We start from the raw sequence: 15,697 nt of genomic DNA on the forward strand, positions 1-15,697 counted from the left end.
GATGGCACCATGTTGGATTTCTAAGGAAGAAGCGTGAATAATGAATGGCAGTCTTTGGGTCTAGCCAAGATGAATACAGTCCTCCTAATGTCTGGACCTGTCCAGTTGAGTAATACACAGGACCCGTGTGTGTATGCACAATTGCCAGAGTAACTCTCATTGATCTGAATTCATTTCTAAACTCAGTCCTCCTAATGTCTGGACCTGTCCAGTTGAGTAATACACAGGACCCGTGTGTGTGGGCGCACTTGTAGGTAGAACTCAGTTGTTTATACTTCCTGTTTCAAATCTCAGTCCTCCTAATGCGTGCATCTTACTTGGTCAAGATAACCAAGGACCCACATACCTCAATACTGCCTAATAACTAGCACCTCAGTCTACAACTAAAACAATCTGACACTGAAACTCCAATTTACCTTTGTTGCGTCGTTAGGAGAGGAACTGGCTGCAATCTCATCCACAGCCTGAGATGCCACCATGTTGGATTTCTAAGGAAGAAGCATGAATAATGAATGGCAGTCTTTGGGTCTAGCCAAGATGAATACAGTCCTCCTAATGTCTGGACCTGTCCAGTTGAGTATTACACAGGACCCGTGTGTGTATGCATACTTTTCAGTATAGCCTTTATTCATTTAATACTATTTATACTTATACTGTACTATTTACATTATACCTTGCTTCTCCATGGCCAGTTGGAATCACCATAGTTATAGGTGATTTCTTCTCCTGGACCAATATCTTTGATTGCAAACAAACAGAGATGGGGCCTTCCATCCACTCTGGTAACTGTCATTTTACTGTTTGGATTCACATTGTCATTTACAAGTCTGCCAAGTGAGCCGTCCTCTCTGGTAGCATCAACACTAAAAAAGTATACAATAACAATTACACTCTGTAAAGAAAGTCATTAAGTATATTAGGTTGTAGAACGTCTGAATAACATTTTAATATTCAATTCAAAATATTATTTGAATATTATAATTTGTAAACCTCATGTATTTTATCCTTTATCAAAGCAGTTACATACCATAACTGTTTTCCATTGAACTTGAAATCAAATATGAAAACCTTGAGTGCATCATGGTAAAGTTTCATTCGGTTTTCTTGTTCCTCTTTAGTTATGATTTGTCCTCTGTACTCAAAAAGAAAATCTCCCTTTTGAAATGACCGACAGCTGAACACACCGCGACCTAAAGACACACATCAAAAACAAATTGGGCAATAAACTATAAACCATTTAATTAAAATCCTTCTTGTTTTTAAATGTTTTTTATTTGATTATATTGTATTATTTATTTTGGAACATGTAACATGTTCATAATTCCTTGGGGAAAGACAAGGAAAAAATAGAAATATAATAATAATAATAATAAAACAAGTATAATTATATTCGTGATTATTAATTTTCTCATGCATGGTATGCTACAAAAAAACTACAAAAAACATAAAAATTTCTATTTTGAGAAGCTGACTGCATTCTTTGGAATCAACTCACCTTTAAATGAATCAATATACCTCACATCAAATCCTGCCTTGTCTTCACCTAAGGAGCAGTAATACCTAGCATCTTGTATGGGATTTATTTTAGCTCTCCGTGGCCTTGTTGCCGCCATCCCCTGCAAAGATCAGGTATTAATGACTTTAGAAATAACACATTATACTACAAAATGTATGTAGACATAGAAATAAACAGATCGAAAAATCTATTTATGTTGGGGAGAGCTCCCCTAAAGGTTCCAAATATCTGTGTTTCCCAACAGTTCCTCCTATCTTGTATCACTGTGTGTCAGAGGCTGCATGCCCTACCTGTGGAAGTTCTGTTTCGTATATTTTATTTGGTCTAAGGTTACTGCAAATCTTAATGAGTTAATTTTCATATCCACATTTCCTTAACCTTTTATATTTCTTAAAGTTATAAATTAAAATAATGATTTAGTATGGTTGAACAATAAGCATATTTGTCCTACAGTTTTTGTTTCATTTGTAAAATATTTTCTGAAAACAGATCTCACTAGTTTTAAAACCACAAGTTTTGTGATGCTAAAACCAAAATTAATCAAACCAACAGCAACAGAATGTCAAACTTTTGCTACTAGCATGCTGGCTAGCTAAACTGTCAAAAATTAGATGCTTTGGTGTATCCGAACGTAATATAATAACCTATATTACTTTGCTTTATTGGATGAATATATTTATATAAACATCATGTGTAAGGGAATTTGTATGGTTCTCACCTGATCTTCCACGAAAGCAGTAAGATAAAAGCTGTCTCATTAAATCCTCATGTCGTGCACCTGAACTCTTTAGTGTCCTCTTCTTCTTCTTCTGCTCTTTAAATGTTCATGGTGGTTGGCAACCAGCGTAGATGTACATTAGCACCCCCATAGTGCTGAGGAGTGGATATCATTGGCCAAGAACAGTGGATTAACACTGGGATTCTTGCAAATAGAATGCTATGATGTAATAGAGTTAAATTGCTCTAGTGCATTCTGACATAACTCACTTGGAATATGTAGACTTAATAATACTGTATAAAATGTAATTTTTCCAAAAGACTGATATTTATGCTTCTAAATTTTTAAAGAATGAAACAAAAGTAGTAAATGGGGATGATGAGTTTTAGTAACAACTTCAAAGTTATTTGGCTAAAAGAGTTTTAAAATTCAAATAATTAACTTGGACCAAAAAGGCATATTATTGCTACAATGAGATTGGTGAATAAAAATAGATTAGACCACAGATATTTAAGTATTGCAGCAATACAATTAATTTTCATGACCTTAAGTGTTTTTGTGATGCTTTCTTTTTCTTTTTAAATAGTAAAAACTCATGACATAATTAGGACAAAGTTTATAATGAAATAGAAAAATCTTTATTATTGTGGCTGGTCTGGGATGCTGCTGCAGGTGAGATGGACTCACCTGCATTGTATCTACAATCTGTTACAGCAACCGTATAATTATTGTAATTGTTGGACAGCGCGAGGGAACGACCGGCTCAGGTGAGCCACAGGCTGGTGCGCTAGCGGGATGGGGGTGCCGCTGGAAGCGTGGGCGGTCCCTGGAACCACCTCGTCACCAGCGCCGCTAGATCTACAGGCGAACGCCCAGGTAGTCACTTCCCCGTGGCTGGGCTGGGGCGCTGATGCTCCAGGCCTATTCCCTCGCTTGCTCATGGAGGGGGGGGGGAGGTGGCTCCTCGGTCTTAGTCGGGGGAAGAGGGTATGTGGCGGGGCGTGTTCTGCGATGCCGCTGCATGTGAGATGGACCCACCTGCACGGCATCTATAATCACACCACGCTGGCTTAAAACTTGTGCTCTGCTTGTGGTGTTGTTTGTGGTGATGTGTACGGCAGACACAAACATACCTTCCCACCCTCATACACACAACCACAAACACTCGGCCCTCACCCAACGTGGACACAGACATAAATGGACACTGTACACACAATCACACTCCCCAAACATTCTCTACATCCCAGGTCCAGGTATTCTTGCCCCGGAGGGGGAACTCATACCCAGACCCAGATGTTGCCCTCCTCCCTGAGGTGGAAATCAAGCAGACCGTCCCCGGCTCCGCAGTGGCAGGGGGCCGCTGCAACCCAGGCCTCGATCAGATGGCCAATTCCACCTTCAGGCCCCCCCGCCCTGACGGCTGGCAGAGAGTGGGGCTCTGTGAAGACCCCATGCCTCCCTCCGCTCGCTCATATGTAGTGTTGCTGCGTGCTGTTCTAAAGTGCATTTAAAACACGGGAGGAGATGTCATCTGTTCTTTTGATATTCATCAGAACCCTGGCTGCAGCATTTTGGATCAGCTGAAGACTTTTAGTTGCATTATGTGGACTTCCTGATAGTTAAGAGTTATAGTAATGCAGCCTTGAAGTAACAAAGGCATCAACTAGTTTTTCAGCATCACTCCTGGATGGGATGTTTCTAATTTTAGCAATATTACGGAGGTGGAAGGAGGAGACCCTAGAAACCTCTTTCATGTCAGATCTAAATGACATGTCTTTGTCAAAAAATAACACAGAGGTTCTTTGCTTTATTACTGGAGGCTAATTTAATGCCATCCAGATGAAGGGACTGACCAAGTAATTTGTTTTTCTGAGCTTCTGGTCCAAAGACAACTTCTGTCTTGTCGGAATTCAAAAGGAGGAAGTTTGAAGACATCCAGGTTTTTATGTCTTCCAAGCATGCCCGTAATCTTTATAACTGATTAGGTTCATCAGGATTTAGGTGTGCATAGCTATGGAAATTTATCCCATGCTGTCTAATGATTTTACCAATAGGGAACATATATATAGTAAAAAGGATCAGTCCATGTACAGAACCCTGTGGTGTACGCCACAAGTAACCATAGAGGTTGAAGAGGATTTATCATTTACGTAAACAAACCTTGAGTCTGTTGGACAAGTAAGATTTAAACCAGCCTAGTGCTGTTCCTTTGATCCCTGCAACATTTTCAAACCTTTCTATGAGAATATTGTGATTGAATGTGTCAAAAACAGCACTGAGGTCCAGTAGAACCAGAATGGTCACCAGTCCATTATCTGAGGCCATGAGAATATCATTAGTAACTTTCACCAGAGCTGTTTCAGTGCTATGATGAGCTCTAAAGCCAGATTGAAACTCTTCAAACAGGTCGTTATTGTTTAAGTGCTAACACACCTGATTGGCAACTATTACCTCAAGAATTTTAGATATGAAGGGAAGATTAGATATAGGTCTATAGTTCATTAAGTTGTCTTGATTAAAAGAGGGTTTCTTAAATAGAGGTTTAATTACAGCAACCTTAAAATCCTATGGTACGTATCCATTTTCTAAAAATAAATTCATTATATCCAAAACTGGAGCAACAATTAAAGGAAATACCGCTTTAAATAGTTTGGTTCGGGATTAGGTCTAACATGCAGGTATGTATGTAGACCATGTCTACATACCTAAATGTCATAGTTCAGCTGTGTGCAGGCAGGAACGAGGAAAAGGACCCAAAATGCAGACTCTCGGAAGACTGGAGTGAAACTCAAAAACGGCAGCTTTATTGCTGGTTGGAAAATAAGAGACAATACAAAACTAATCCACGGGGAGACACACAGCACAGGATTAGTGCCGTTTACGACGCGACAGGGAGCACAGAAAATACAGGGCTAAAATACACAGGGCATAACGAGGGGAATGAGAGGCAGGAGGTGAACACTGGTGGGAGACATCAGGGCTAACGAGACCAAGGAAGCAAAACTGAAAACACTGACATGAGACAAAGGCTGTATCCCAATTCAGGGTCTGCAGCCTTAAAGTACGCAGCCTCAACGATCCTCAAAGGCTGCGTACTCAAAGACCGCTAAGGCCGGAAGTAAGAGGCTTGTGAAATGGGACGGTCTAGCCTCCATCGCGCTGCCCAGGTTGCCTAGCAACCATAACACCAATCGCTGGAAACGTTTCATACAGTTTTGTTTGACAGAAATGAAAGAGAACATATTTTGTTTGTGTGTTTGTTTCTACACGAGCTTTGTGTGATTTAATAAGTATCTGAGGCTGAGACCACAGGACTGTAAAACATGATTGTTGGCCTTCATATTTGTACTGCAGTCATTTAAGATTAGCTAGTAAATAACAATTAGCTAATGTTGTTCATGAGACTAAAGTCAGTGTAAATATGATATGGCCAATATTATAGTTATTATATTAATCATCATAAGCCATTACAGCAGTGAGTTTGAACTCTCAAATCAAATCACTTCTACAGCACATGTGAGTGAAATTCATGTGAGTGAACTCTGTGTCAAATACTGATTTTCAGTAAAGATTCAAGTTGCAGTTATTTATATGTCCTATGACCTTAAACCTTCACTCAAAGACAAGTATCTTTGACAGTGTATATACAGATGTATCATATATAAGAGACAAATATTGTCCGTTTGATATGTTGGCATTACTAAATTTGGCTCAATGCTTACATATATGTGTAAAAAGAAAATGTACGAGCTGTGATAACTGTTTCTGATAAACAAAGAGTAGACTGATATATTAAATATTCCTTTATTGGGTGAGAAAATCAGACCATGTCATAACTGCTTTAGGTCATACAGAATAGATATCAGAGCCTTAAACAGGCTGACTTCTGCTAAATGGGTCAAACTGGACAGAAAGTAAACAAACACATAACATCCTTATAGAATATGATGTAACACTATAGATCAACTTACCTCAGAATATATAAAGCATATAAACAATTACAGCAATATGATGCAACAAACACAGCAGTGCTACTAATCCAAAATACTCAAAGCTTCATAGAAGTGAAACAAACATTTATTTTTAGCTCCATTTTGCTGCTGATACATACTTTAGGTTTCTGAATATTAAACTTGTTGCTGCCTTTCGTAGTGTGTAACTTGAAGGCCCTGAGTACTTTCTCCCACACTGAAAACACTGGAATGATAACATTATTTGAACATTACCTAATAAGACTGATTCAGGACAGACAATTAGTTATTTTAAACTTTTCTAGCAGTCCTTCATAAACAGGGAACAGTCTGTCTATTCTCTCCATCTGTCAGCTGCTGCTGGCTCTTCCTCCTCCTCTTCCTCACACACTGCTGAGTTTGTCCTGGTGGATCATCAGGGCTGCAAAGCCTCACAGATGGTGTGCAGCAGTGGATCCCTCAGTCTGTCGTCACTCTGGACACTTGCAGTTGTCACACATGGAAATCAAATATGTGATAAGCTGCAGGATTCAAACACAAGTGTAACTTATAAATACATGTTCATACTTTTATTCCACAATCAGAGAGAAAGAAAAAGAGAGAGAGTGCAGGACAGACAGACAGGTGACAGTCTCAGGTGTATACACTGCTACAAAACAGCACAAGAGAAGGAGGATTTAGTGTTTGTGTTAGTGATGCTGCTCGGTTTGCAGTCCTGAATATCACGGCACAAGGAGGATTCACTGCACTGTTAATGTTAGCTATGTTATATTGCTGCCTCTGTTCGGTGGTGTCGAGCCAAACGGACTTTAACGTGTGTTTGAACGTTTGTTTCACTCGTTAAGCTGAAAGAAAGAAGCTTTAATCACAGGAGTCACACATGTGTCCACTGTACCATCTGGGAACTCTTCTTGTTTAGCACTCGGAATAACACAAACACTAAATCCTCCTTCTCTTTTGCTGTTTTGTAGCAGTGTGTACACCTGAGACTGTCACCTGTCTGTCTGTCCTGCACTCTCTCTCCTTTTCTTTCTCTCTGATTGTGGAATAAAAGTATGAACATGTATTTATAAGTTACACTTGTGTTTGAATCCTGCAGCTTATCACACATTTGATTTCCATGTGTGACAACTGCAAGTGTCCAGAGTGAGGACAAACTGAGGAACCCACTGCTGCACATCATCTGTGAGGCTTTGCACCCCTGATGATCCACCAGGACAAACTCAGCAGTGTGTGAGGAAGAGGAGGAGGAAGAGCCAGCAGCAGCTGACAGATGGAGAGAATAGACAGACTGTTCCCTCTGTGTGAAGGACGCTAGAAAAGGTTAAAAGAACTCATTGTCTGTCCTGAATCAGTCTGATTAGGTCATGTTCAAATAATGTTGTCATTCCAGTGTTTTTAGTGTGGGAGAAAGTACTCAGGGCCTTCAAGGGAAACACTATGAAAGGCAGGAACAAGTTTAATATTCACAAACCTAAAGTATGTATCAGCAGCAGAATGGACCTCAAAATAAATGTCCATGTTTGTTTCAGTTCTAGGAAGCTTTGAGTATTTTGCATTAGTAGTACTGCTGTGTTTGTTGGATCATATTGCTGTAATTATTTCTATGCTTTATATATTCTGAGGTAAGTTGATCTATAGTGTTCCATCATATTCTATAAATATGTTATGTGTTTGTATACTTTGTGCCCAGTTTGACCCATTTAGCAGAAGTCAGCCTGTTTAAGGCTCTGATATCTATTTTGTAGGACTTAAAGCAGTTATGACATGACATGGTCTGATTTCCTCACTCAATAAAGGAATATTTAATATATCAGTCTACTCTTCATTCTATCACAAACGGTTATCACAGCTCGTACATTTTATTTTTACACATATATGTCAGCATTGAGCCAAATTTAGTAATACCAACATATTAAAAGAACAACATTTGTCTCTTATATATAATACATCGATATATACACTGTCAAAGATACTTGTCTTTGAGTGAAGATTTAAGGTGATGGGAAATATAAATAACTGCAACTTGAATCTTTACTGAAGCTCAGTATTTGACACAGAGTTCAAGTTCACTGCTGTAATAACAAGTAATGATTAATATAATAATAACTTTAATATTGGCCATATTATATTTTCATTGCCATTGCCACTTTAGTTTCATGAACAACATTAGTTAATTGTTAATTACTAACTAATTTTAAAATGACTGTTCAGTACAGAAATGAAGCCCAACAATCATGTTTTACAGTCCCGTGGTCTCAGCCTCAGATACTTATCACATCAAAGCTCATAGAAAAACAAACACATGAACAAAAACAAATGAATTTTCTCCTTTATTTCTGTCAAACAATACTGTATGAAACTGTTAGCAGAGCTGCTCTGGGCCACGTCATGGCATAATATTTTTGAGGGAGAATAAAAAGTCAACACACATATCTTATTTCTGATGGAGGACTCTGCCACTACACTTCTCCAGTCCATTCACAAAGTCGTTGCATGGTGAGACATGGATAGGAAGTGGGCGGAGCCTTTTACCGTCATTTTATTGTGACGCAAAGTACAAACACCTGTGGACACACAATCCAACACCCCCACTTGTACACAGGTTGGGGAAAAACAGTCCTCCGAAAAAAACATCTTACATTCCAAACACAAATACAGAGAATTTGTCTAACTTAGACTTTGAAACTGGTTTCGTCATCATATCTGCTACCATTGACTCAGTTGGACAGTAATCAATGAGCACTTTCCTTTCATGTACAGCTGACCTTATAAAATGATATTTCACATCAATGTGTTTACATCTTTGTCTGTTCACTGGATTTTTTGACAAAGCGATTGTTCCCTGATTGTCCTCCAATATCATAGGTATTTCATACTCAAACTCATCAAGATCTTGAATCAAATAAGTCAAATACATACACTCCTGAATTGTTGCTGCTAATGCCATGTATTCGGCTTCACAAGTTGATAGTGCTGTAGTTGTCTGCTTTTTGGTTTTCCATGATATCAAAGGACCATTTTCATTTAGGCTTACACAATAACCTGTCATACTGCGTCTATCAGAAACATCGGATGCCCAGTCTGCATCACTGTATGCTTGTAGACCTAGTTTTCCACTTGAACATTTCCTAAAACACAGTTCTTTTCCTTGACTACCTTTTAGATACCTCAGAACATGTTTCACTGCTGTCCAATCATCAACAGTTGGCGCATTGAAGTGTTGTGACAGTTTGCTGACAACATAGCTTAAATCAGGTCGCGTACAATAGCTCAGATAAATAAGACATCCTACCGCTTCACGATATCTCCTCACATCTGGTAATGTCTCGAATTTATCAGAATGAGTCCATTTCTGTTCACAGGGTGTTAACCTTGGCTTACAGTTTTGCATGTTAAATCTTTTTAAAATGTTCTCAATATATATTTTCTATGACATTTTGACACATTCTTTTTCTTGAAGAAAATCTATTCCTAGAAAATGGTTAAGTTTCCCCAGATCTTTCATTTGGAATTTAGAAGAGAGCATTTCTTTCACGCCTGAAAGCACATTTTCATTGTTAGCTGCAATGAGTAAATCATCCACCCACACTATGATGATTACTTTTTCACTTTCAGTTTCTTTTGAATACACACAATGATCAGCAATATTTTGTCTAAATCCACAACTGCTTAAATAGTCATGTAAGGTTTGGTTCCAGTTACGACCCGATTGCTTCAGCCCATAAAGTGATTTCTTTAGTCTATACACCAGTTTATTAGTCTCACTTGATTCTGTCTCAAAACCTTCTGGTTGTTGTATATATATTTCTTCATTTATTGGTGCGTGTAGATAGGCGGTTTTTACATCCATCTGGTGAACCAACATATCATCCTGAACCACTTTCTGCATCAAAACTCTCACACTCGATAAATTAGCAGTCGGTGAAAAAGTCTCCTCATAATCAACTCCTTTTGTTTGACTAAAACCTTTAGCCACAAATCGAGCTTTATATCTGTCTGATCCATCTGAGTTCTTTTTAACGGCATAAACCCATTTACCCCCCACTGCTTTCTTACCCTCTGGTAAAGTGGTTAAAGTAAATGTGTCATTCTCCTTAAGGGATTGAATTTCTTCATTCATCGCTTTTTCCCATTCTTTTGACTCACTTGACACAATAGCTTCACTAAATGATGTGGGTATTTCACACAACAATCTGTAGCAATAATCAACACTAGTTTGCATCTGTTCATTTTCACACTCTTTCACATCCGTGATATAATCACTCAAATAATCAGGTCTCTTTCTGATTCTGGATGGATAACGTGTAGCTCCAGCATCTACTTTATCCTCAGTTTTAACCTCGGACTCAGTTTGACTGCTTTCACTATCATCTGGAATGTCCTCATCCTTCGTCTGTTTGGGTTCACCATCTTTTCTGGATTCATAAACCTCATCTTCATACATCTGATCACTCTGTGTTTGTTGATCCATTGTCGCGGGATTTAGTATTTTTATCAATCTGTGCTTTTCAACCTTCCCGGTTTTTGGGAAATAGATCAAATATGCTGGACTATTTTTGTCATATCCCAAGAAAACACCTTTGTCGCATCTTGGATCCAGCTTTCCCCTATTTTGTTTATAAGCATAGCACAATGATCCGAATTTTTTCATTCTAGAAAGATCAGGTCTTTTTCCAGTTAACATCTTATACGCTGTCTGACCTGTGCGTTTGTTAAAACATCGGTTCCTAATCACTCCCGCGGTTTGTACTGCATATGGCCATAAAGACTTTGGCAATTCGCTCTCAACTAACATGCATCTCGCCATGTCAAAAAGTGTACGCCAGTTCCTCTCTGCTGTTCGGTTTTGATGAGGCGAATATGGCGCCGAAGTTTCCTGCCTAATGCCGTGTCTACTTAATAAATCTCTGAACTGACTGCTTGTAAATTCAGTTCCATTATCAGAACGAATGCACTTGATTTTCCCATATGACGCCACATCTGCAATAAATCTTTCAGTTGCTTGAGTTGTATCACTTTTGTGTTTCAGATTATATACAAATGTTGCACCTGAATAATCATCAACAAACGACAAAACAAACTTAAACCCTTCTTTAGAGTTTGGCGTAATCGGACCAGCCAAATCCGTATGTACCAACTCTAATGCTGCCCTGGCCTTTTCATCCGGTTCTCGGTTCCTAGTTTGAATAAACTTCCCTTGTATACAGGCTTCACATTGCATATTTTTGTTGATTTTACCCTTAATTTCCATTCCATCAACGACATTTTGCAGATTTTGAACATCCTCATAATTACAGTGTCCTAGGATTTCATGCCACGTTTGCATATCAAAACATCCATTACATTTATCTTCAAACTCTTGCACAGTGTTTATAAAGAACAGTCTCTCGTGTTCATATATAGGGAATTTTGTTCCATCAACATGTTTAAGAAAACTGTCCCCGTGTTTGAAAACCACAGTGGCTCCGTTACTAGTAGCTGCTTTTACTGACAAAATGTCCTGTGGGAACGATGGAATGTAGAGTGCTTGTTTCAATGTTACCTTGTGGCTGCGTCCTTTACTGTCGATCATACTTATCTCAGCATCTCCTCGCCGCTTTGCAGCTCCTCTGCTCCGCCTTCCGTCAGCCAACTCTACACAATGAGCCTCGGGTTGAAATGTGTCATCAAAAGTCTTAAAACTCTCGATCTTCGTGAAGATATGTGACGTCGCTCCCGTATCCACCAATAGCTGGTTATTCAGCATCTCTTGGCCGCCGTCCGGGACCCTCTGGGGTTTGGAGCCCGTCTTGAACGCGTAGTCCTTCTCCACGACCCCTCTCGCTTCATCCCGTCTTAGCTTCCTTCTACAGGTCGCATCTTTGTGTGTACTACTCCGGCAAAAACTGCACCATACTCTAGATCGGCACGTTCTTGCAGTGTGTCCCTTTAGTCGAAAATTTAAAACACACAATCTCATTATTCTTTGATCTTCGGTCATCTGCTCGCCATGAAGTAGAATCCTGGTCTGATTGCACTTTTGTCCTCATTACGTTGTCATTAGTTATAGCCACACGCATTCGCTCGGTTTCTTCATAACTTCTGAGTTTTACTTTAAAATCTGAAAATGTGATTTTTGCTTCACTCTGTGTAACGTGCACAATCAGGGGTTTAAACGTCTCTGGTAGACCTTTCATTATCATTGCGATCAGAAGTCCATCAGTTAGTGACTCACCCGCATTTTTTAACGCTGTGATAATTGCTTCTGCTCGGATAATATAGTCCGTCACACTTTCATTCTTTTCATTTGTGAGAGAAGTGAGTTCGGTGTACAGACTTATGATCCTTGGCTTGCCCACTCCTGCATAATGACCTCTCAAAATTTTTAGGGCCTTCCGTCCGTCATCAACTGCATCTCTCATAACTAACGATAAACTTTTGTCATCCAGAAATTGTATCAACTCTGCATATGCTTCTGCATTTTTGTCATCATCTTCACCATCGGCTTCTTCATCACCCTCAGCCTTTAAGATGACATCTTTCAAACCTTGTAGTCTGAGATGACCAAGGAACTTCGTTTCCCATATCTCATATTTCCTTTCATCTCCATCAAATTGCAAACGGGAATATCGACTGCCCGACTCTGCCGTGCGTCTGCTCATGATGCACAAAAACGCTTACTCACTCAATCGTGCCAAACTTTTAACACCTGCCGGTAACTTGCGCAGCGGAAGCGTGCTGGGCCCATAACCTGTTAGCAGAGCTGCTCTGGGCCACGTCATGGCATAATATTTTTGAGGGAGAATAAAAAGTCAACACACATATCTTATTTCTGATGGAGGACTCTGCCACTACACTTCTCCAGTCCATTCACAAAGTCGTTGCATGGTGAGACATGGATAGGAAGTGGGCGGAGCCTTTTACCGTCATTTTATTGTGACGCAAAGTACAAACACCTGTGGACACACAATCCAACAGAAACGTTTCCAGCGGTGAGTATCATGGTTGCTAGGCAACCTGAGCAGTGCGACGGAGCCTAGACCGTCCCATTTCACAAGCCTCTCACTTCCGACCTTAGCGGTCTTTGAGTACGCGGCCCTTGTGGACTGCTAAGGCTGCGTATTTTAAGGCTGCAGACCCTGAATTGGGATACAGCCACAGAGACAGAACACCAAACCATGATAACCGAAACATGGGAAAATAATAATCAAAACTGTACACTGAAGAAAGCAGAACAACAAAGCATGGAGCAGCAAAAAACCAAAACACAGACAGCAATAAATACAAAACACACAGTGAAGGGAAAGGGTGAACACAAGACCCAGGGAACACAGATAAACGTGAAGGCAAGAGGACCTAAAACAGTGAATAAAAAATAACCACAAACTCAAAATGCTGGGTCGAGAGACCCAGGACCATGACACCTAAATGCATTGAGTTGCCACTATGTGATTGCCCAATTAGTGAGTAGTTAACGAGCAGTTCAAGGTGTACCCAATAAAGGTCACTCTTTTTTACATTTGTTTTAGAATTGCAATATCCTCTTTACACAGGGCCAGGAAAGCATTTCCCCTTGAAAAATAAGATAATAGAAAACAACCTATATTTGTATTCACTCAGGTTCTCTTCATCTAATCTGGTAACAGATAAATGAGAGAACAAACCAAAAAATAAATAACTTATCAGTCAAATACTTTTTCATACCACTTTGTAAGTACGTAACTGTATTTACTTAGTATAACTGTGAATAATTACACAAAACCTTAGTGTTTCATATAAAAGCAAAGCTTCATATGTCTTCTTTCCAACAAGGTAAAGCAGGCTTTTATTACAATTAAGTTCAACATACAGTGGTTCATTTGGTGTGGTCATTTTGGAACATTTACCAGTTATCTAACCCACATGTGAATTGGAAGGACTATGTAAGAATTGGCGGGACAACTACACACAAGCCTCATTATTATTCACACATGTGTGAATATTCATGAGGTCCTGCTATTACACACGCTACCACCAGGGACACTCTTGGTGATACACAGATTTAACACAAAATCAAGTTTATATGTATTAAACCGACATCTTGATTTTGTTTTTTTAGGGTTAGTGGACCAATAGAAACCACTCTACGTTGTTAGATTTCAGTCAAAATTAGCAGGACACCGCCTCTGTCCTGTTAATTCAAAATGTCCTTCTAGTGTGGTGTGTATTCAGACGAAATGTCCAGCTAATACATGTTTACCAACGCACATATGTGTGTGTGTGTGTGTATATGTGTGTGTGATTGTATGAACATAAGTCAGCATACTTAAAATGTAATTTCTTTTCCTTTTCCAGCAGTCTCAGTTCCCCCAGCTTTCACGGCAATCCTCAAAGCCCTTCTGGACACGCTGGGAAACCCCTTCCTTACCGCCACTGTAACAAACAAAAGTCACAGTTCTATTACTTTTATCAGAGTTAAAATAAAAATGTGATTTATGTTAGCTGGCTTCATTTAGCAAACAGATATTTCTGTTTATATAGATACAGATATTAATACAGATATATTTTACGCATAATTTTACCTCTTTTTTTTCCTAGATGGGAAGTCTATCCAGTTCACATTACAGTAATGCTAACACCCCTTTTGGTCGTCTCTCCTTACCTTCCAGCATTCATAAATCTGTTGACCATAATATCTGTTGATCATAATATCCTATTAGAGCGATTAGAACATGCTGTAGGTATTACAAGTACTGCGCTGCAGTGGTTTGTATCATATCTATCTAATAGACTCCAATTCGTGCATGTAAATGGAGAGTCCTCTTCACACACTGAGGTTAATTATGGAGTTCCACAGGGTTCAGTGCTAGGACCAATTCTGTTTACATTATACATGCTTCCCTTAGGCAGTATCATTAGAAGACATAGCATACATTTTCACTGCTATGCAGATGACACCCAGCTCTATCTGTCCATGAAGCCAGATAACACACACCAATTAGTTAAACTGCAGGAATGTCTTAAAGACATAAAGACCTGGATGGCCGCTAACTTTCTGCTTCTTAATTCAGATAAAACTGAGGTTATTGTACTCGGCCCTGAAAATCTTAGAAATATGGTATCTAATCAGATTCTTACTCTGGATGGCATTACCTTGGCCTCCAGTAACGCGGTGAGGAACCTTGGAGTCATTTTTGACCAGGACATGTCCTTCAACGCACATATTAAACAAATATGTAAGACTGCTTTCTTCCATTTGCGCAACATCTCTAAAATTAGAAATATCCTGTCTCAGAGTGACGCTGAAAAACTAGTTCATGCATTTATTACTTCCAGGCTGGACTACTGTAATTCATTATTATCAGGATGTCCAAAAAACTCACTGAAAAGCCTTCAGCTAATCCAAAATGCTGCAGCAAGAGTCCTGACAGGGACTAGAAAGAGAGAGCATATTTCTCCTGTTTTGGCTTCCCTTCATTGGCTTCCTGTTAAATCCAGAATTGAATTCAAAATCCTGCTCCTCACATACAA

The 15,697-nt window shown here is 39.3% G+C and overlaps 1 pseudogene; it reads right to left on the reverse strand.

Moving 5' to 3' along the window:
• Positions 1-110: 110 nt before the first annotated feature.
• Positions 111-2,357, reverse strand: LOC146575464 (histone-lysine N-methyltransferase Set8-like; annotated as a pseudogene).
• Positions 2,358-15,697: the final 13,340 nt, after the last annotated feature.

Source organism: Mchenga conophoros, linkage group LG4, assembly GCF_057382185.1.
Source record: "Mchenga conophoros isolate Kocher_MC1m ecotype Shallow Benthic linkage group LG4, M_conophoros_male_GT1.1, whole genome shotgun sequence".
Taxonomy (NCBI): Eukaryota; Metazoa; Chordata; class Actinopteri; order Cichliformes; family Cichlidae; genus Mchenga; species Mchenga conophoros.